The 6,397-nt window shown below is 38.8% G+C and overlaps 1 pseudogene; it reads left to right on the top strand.

Moving 5' to 3' along the window:
* Nucleotides 1-6,210: 6,210 nt before the first annotated feature.
* On the top strand, nucleotides 6,211-6,295 carry LOC124892141 (annotated as a pseudogene).
* Nucleotides 6,296-6,397: the final 102 nt, after the last annotated feature.

Genomic DNA, 6,397 nt, shown 5'->3' with positions numbered 1-6,397 from the left:
AAGTTACACACTTGCCCAATTAGGGTTTCTTCCTTTCGATTCAAAAATATCTATGAGGTAAGCAATACCTAAATAAGAAAGGGTTTTTGCTTATATGTTATTTGGGATTTGTCAATGCAGTTTTACTAAACTGTCCTTGGTCACACTCCCACTGAACCGTAATCACACAGGTTTGATCGCGATCGCGGCTACGCAACCATGGTTGTGCTCACCAATCGCATTATGCTAACTATCTTGACTGATTGTGACCACGACCTGAGGACCGCGGTCATGGTAACTAAGGTTGAACTTCTCCAGGTTTCCAGCTACACTCCTTTTACTTCCATTTTACCCCTTTTTAGCTCTAATCCACATCTTTTTACCTTCTCAACTATATACCTATAAAATATGGTTATTAATGTATTTAAATCATGATGATGTTTCATTTTCTTATACAAAGCATGGTAGTGTGCATAAATGTTTAGTGCAAATGAGTGGTAAAATCACCACTCATCAACACCCTATTTCTATCTCATTGTGCGGAGGATGGAAAAATCACCCATCTCAACTTGTTCACATTCCTCCTTACAAGAAAGAATATTTCACACATTTTTTTACTAATCACACAACAAGGAATTTTAAGTGAAAACACACTCTCTCTCAAGAAATTCTCCATGCTAACAAGTAACATGCCATAGGCTTGCCTTTATTTTTCAATCACCATTATAATGACCACACTCGATTGGGAATCACAAATGACTTTTTGAGCTTGTAACGTAGGTTTAGGGTTGGGTAGGATATCAACTTAGGAAAATAAGGCTAAAAACTCCTTGAACTTCTACATCATACTCTTTTTATGCTTTACTATTGGGACACTTCTTTTTACTTTACTATTTTACGAACTTTGCCCCTTTTTCTTTACCTAATTTCTTTTCACCTCTTTATTTTTGTGTGAATAAATAATGCCTTTCATTCCTTTGTGGGATCTTTTCTTTCTTCAAATCAAAATGCTTTATTTGCTTAAGTATGTAGGCATCTTTTTATCAATTCGTTACCCAGCTACATTTCCTTCAATTTCCACCACCCCTAACTTAGGCTTTTAGCCTCAACTTGTGTCCTTAAGATCAAGGCGGATAGGGTTCAAATGAGGACAAATAAAAAGGTCATGACTTGTAATGTGTTAGCCAAAGAAAGTCCAAAAGGTAAAAAAGGGTGACTATGGGTAACTCATATGTATTGGTAGGATTTTTAGCCTAGAGTGGGATTCCAATGTCATAAAATGGCCTATGATAATTTAACCAACCAAGCACAATCAAAATTTATATTTGAAAGACTAATGGGGAAAGTTCTAGATGGTGTAAGTACACATGAGATGTAGACAATTAAGCTAATGCATATGGCATGCGAATCTCGTCAAGGGGGTTCAATTTTTCATTCCGCTAAAAAAAATGATGGAGTATTCACTATTATTCAAAAGTCAATTTTCGGAGTGATAGAAAGAGGAAAATTTTTATCACAAGGTTGCTCACGTCCATGCCCTCCAATTTTGCAAAAATTTTGGACGGAGGGGGTTGTTTGTTATCCATCCGTACCACGCATAATTTGCTAATCACGGATGTCTCACATTGTGGCTCTAACACAGGCGGAAAACCCACATGGCTACTTATACTTTTCCAATGGGTATGAATGCAATCCCTAAATCATCAATGCCACAGGTACTCAGACTTTCCTTGTATTGGCCATGATGCCACAGGTACTGAAACTTCCCATGCATCTATGGTTAATAACCCAATCATGACACTTTCCCCTTAAGAATGTCATCACTTAGTATATCGCAGGGCAAAGCTTGTTGATTAAAATTAAACTAAACTAGAAAACTTAGAACAAAGTAACTAATCCATGCAAATGTGGACACCATTAGAGTGCCCGAATATTACAACCCAAATAAAACTAAGAATCATCCAAAAGATAAAAAAAAAAGTATGCAAAGATATCAATAATACAGGCCCAAATCAAATGAATAAGAAAACACCCCAACTGAATTGATAACAGTGTCCCCATTGCATAAATATCAAGTATAAAATAGATAAGGGTGCTCCCTGAAACCACATCAAGGGATGCTTTCACTCTAGGATTCTGCATCATCACCATTCTCCTCAAGATTAGTCTACTCAGTTGGGGCCTCATCATCACTCTCCACTTAAGAGAAAGGAAGTCTATCTCAGTGTTTTAGGACCTTTTATAGACCCTTCACCCCTTCCACATCTTGATAAAGAACTTATCCCTATTCTTTTCTCTTGTAACTATTTTTTCATGCTCAATCCAGAGGTTTTGGTGTGGCTCCACCAAAGAGCAATAGGCTTTCTCAAGCTTAGAAATAGTAGCCTCTTGCTTCTTTTCGTCCTCCCTATACTTCTCATAATCGACATGTGACACATATGAATGATGAGTGGTGGAGGCCTCACCCGGTCTTTGGGGAAAATTAGACACAAGCTCTTTGATGGATGCAATATTTACTCTAATCTCCTCAAGAGGTCTCGTGGTGATTGGCCTATGATACTTGGGCTCACTACATGTCGGATTTTCCATGTCGATCTTTTTTTCTTGCTTTTGTTATATGTGTCCTCCCCTTAAATCCTCAAGGGGTAGATGGGGACACTAGGACACACCCATGTATCACTAGCATACGCTTCCATCCCCGCTTTCCTACAAATCTCAGTAATCAAAGAGGGGAAAAAGATATGTGTACCACCTTGGTTCTTGAAATTATCTAATTTATTGACCACGAGTTGATCAACATCCAGTTAGATATCGTCTAGAATACAAGAAATCATCCAAGTATACAATTTTGGGATTGTTGTCATGTGGGTGCAAGGAAAAACTCGACTACAAATGATGTGAAATCGTATGCGATCCTCAGAAGTGAAGTCGTTCATAGAGATGTTGCTTTTAGTCTTGGTCCAAGAGAATTCCTTTCTGAGGCATAGCCGTTGCACCAAAAAACTCCCTAGTTTACACCCCTTTGCTTTGAATTCACCCATGTCTGCATATTTGAGCCCATAAACATCATTGATTTGCTTAGCCCCAACATTAACTGGTTTGACCCGAATCTTAACAATTACATTGAACGGGTTAAAAAATGACACTTCACTGATATTGGCATAAAATTCATGGACCCATTGTTCATTTACAATGCATGGATCCAGGGCAAAACATTACCACCCTATGGCTTCAAGTTTTTCATGAAATGCCAGTAGTTTCTTCGGCATATTCTCTAAGCAAATTCTTCATTTTGGGAGTAACTCTGTCCTCGGAAAATCACGGTAGTAGTGAGTGCGGCACTCGGGTGCCATTAATCGAATATGACCATACTTGTCCATGAGGTTATCCTGAAAGCACTAGGCACATATTATATCAATCAATGATATATTAACATACAAACTGTACCACATTACTCATTAATTATCATTGGAACGGGTGCTTGGTGGTGCTAGGTTAAAAATTAGAAGTATAGGAATTTTGACATGGAAGGAAATTGGCCCCGGATACCGCGATCATGAACTATGACCACATTCGCATTGCCGCGATCGTGGTCATCTGACCGCGGTCTCAATACCTGAGGCTGGTTTTATGTTAGCTTCTCAAGTTTAGATCTCTTCCAATTAAGTTTACTAGCATGCTATACAATATGGGTGTACAGGAAAAACAATTTAAAAATGCTAATAAGTATTTGAGTGCACCCTTTAAAATGTAGTTACCCCTATTGAAAGTTCATTTGGGCAAAGTGTCAAACACTTGGTGTGCACATCTTGCTTGTCTATATTTTTCACACATTATTAGGTATTCCAGATGTCCAACTTGTGTGCATACCATATCTAAGTAGTTAACATTACACCACACCAAGTATGATAACATGGAAGTCATAACAACCAAAACTTTAGGCCCTCTCTTAATCATGTATTCTAGGGCATATTTTCAAAAATAAAATCATGGATTCATGGAACTTGCCAGAGTTTTAATGCATGGGGGGTGTAAGGATGTTGTTTGAGAGCTTATAAACTTGGCAAAAAATTAGCCCAAATTAGAGAGTACAATATTTAAAGAGAGTATGAGGGAAATAAGGGGTTAAATGATTAAAGTGGCCGCGATCGCAGTCAGGTGGATGCGATTGCGGACACCCACATCACCGCGATCATAGTTGAGGACCAGGATCGCGGTAACTGAGAGCGGTTCCGCTCCCCTATTTTCCCTTATTCAGTTGTTTACTCAATTTTTGTAAAAAATTTTCCCTCTTCGGTTTTTAATGCAGAATTACACACTTCTATTTTGCAAGATCATCTAATGCACTCTATAGTGACACAAATTCATGGGTTATTCATATGCAAAAGATAACATCTATCCTATCAAAACATAACAAAAAGAATACAAGCCACTCTCGTGGCATTTGTGGTTTGCCTCCCACCTAGCGCTTTAGTTATCATCATGGCACGAAGTCTTTCTTCCTTAATTCTCAAGGTGGGTCTTCAAACCCATCCTCATTCACCTTCTCATTTTCGACATCCACTACAGATACTACTTGAAGCTCTACAGTTTGTTTCTTTGACTTGTAAATGTTGAAAGAGACCTCATCCTCTTGTACCCTAAATTTTATCTCCCCTATCTCGAGATCAACAATGGCTCTCCCAGTGGCCAAGAAATGATGGCCCAGGATAATAGGTACCTCTTGTTCAATTTTATAATCCAATAGCACAAAATCCGCTAGGAGTATGGACTTGTCCACTTTCACAAGGACATCAAACAAGATTCCCACCATTCTTTTGATTGAGTGGTCTGCCATTAAAAGTTGCATCGAAGTTGGTGTAGGGACATATCCAATCTGAGCTTCTTGTAGATGACAAAAGGCATTAAGTTGATGCTAGCACCGTGGTCACATAGAGCTTTTGCAAACTCATGTGTCCCAATTGTACAAGGAATGGTGAATGCTCTGGGGTCATCTTTATTTTCTACAACCTTACTATCCGTGATAGTGCTACACCCATGAGTGATCTCAATAGTCTCACCTTTAATAACTTTCTTTTTAGACATTAATTTTTTCATCAACTTAGCGTATCCTGGGATCTCTTGTATTGCCTCAAGCAATAGGATATTTATCGATAGGTTGCTAAGTTTTTCCATGAACATCCTCAATTTTTCACCTTCCTCTTTTTAATGCAATCACTAAAGGAATAAGGTAAGAACTTGTCTTGTGGGCCTTGCTTTACTTTGTGGCTTTTTAATCTCAACCACTTCTTCGTCACTTTCATCGGTTTTTTTCTCATCATTTCCTTCTTGACTTTGAGGTAACTCCTTCTTTGCCTTCACTTTAGGCATTTTCTCAATCAAGTCTTCTTTAGAGGGTTCATCAAGGTCTTCCCAGTCCTTGTGACAATTGTTAGAACTTGGACATCATTCTTTGGATTAGCAATCGTGTCACTATGGAGCCCACCTCTAGGGCTAACATTTAGTTGTGTGGAGATTTGTCCGACTTGGGTCTCTAATTTCTTAATAGGGGCTGAGTGTAACACCTAAAATTTAGGATAGTTGAGAAACGCCACCTTTCAACTCACAGACCATTTTGTCTGTACCTTCTACTCTATTCAACATTCTTGCTAACATGTTCTCGGTCTTGAATTTTTTGGGGTCAATTGCACTTTACTCCTTGGCCTTAACTTGATCATGGGGGGGATATAACAGTCATAATCACGTTCCTGATCTCTCCAATCTCTATCCTTGTCGCAGTCCATCCAACCTTGGTTCCTACATTACTTTTGATAGGCGGGGCGGGAATCCCTCGAGTCGTTAGACAAATACCGGATTACCTCATCCAACTTCTTTACTTCTTTATCATCTTTATAAGATTTTGATGCTATGGCATTTACCACTTTTGCGGGTACACCCATAACATGCTTTGTCAAGAGTTCAAGTTGGGTCATCATTTTCTCCATTCTCTTCTCCTATTCTTTATTCTTCATTATTTGTTCATTATCGACCATGGAAGTTGTAGAAGGGATCTTGGGAGCTTCGGTTTCTCAAGTATGCCAACCCCAATTTTTCTTTGACACTTCTTCAATCAATAGAAAGGCCGCATGGTGGTAGAACTTCACTAGGGAACCGTCTGCCGCATTATCCACCACCGCTTTGTTTGATGGATCAAGGGCACGGTAGAAGATCTTGAGAATCATCTTCTCTGGGACTTCATGATTTGGGCATTAAGCGAGCTTACCATTAAACCTCTCCCAAGCTTCAAACAACAGCTCTCCATTCATTTTTTGAAAATTCACAATCTTGTCCCTCTTTTGAAGCATTTTTTATGGTGGGAAATATCTATCAATAAACACCATAGTAAGCTCATCCCAAGATGTAATTGAGTCGGGTAGAA

The sequence above is a fragment of the Capsicum annuum genome, chromosome 1 (assembly GCF_002878395.1).
Source record: "Capsicum annuum cultivar UCD-10X-F1 chromosome 1, UCD10Xv1.1, whole genome shotgun sequence".
Taxonomy (NCBI): Eukaryota; Viridiplantae; Streptophyta; class Magnoliopsida; order Solanales; family Solanaceae; genus Capsicum; species Capsicum annuum.
Note: the sequence above shows the minus strand (reverse complement) of the source record. Positions and strands in the feature narration are given on the sequence as shown.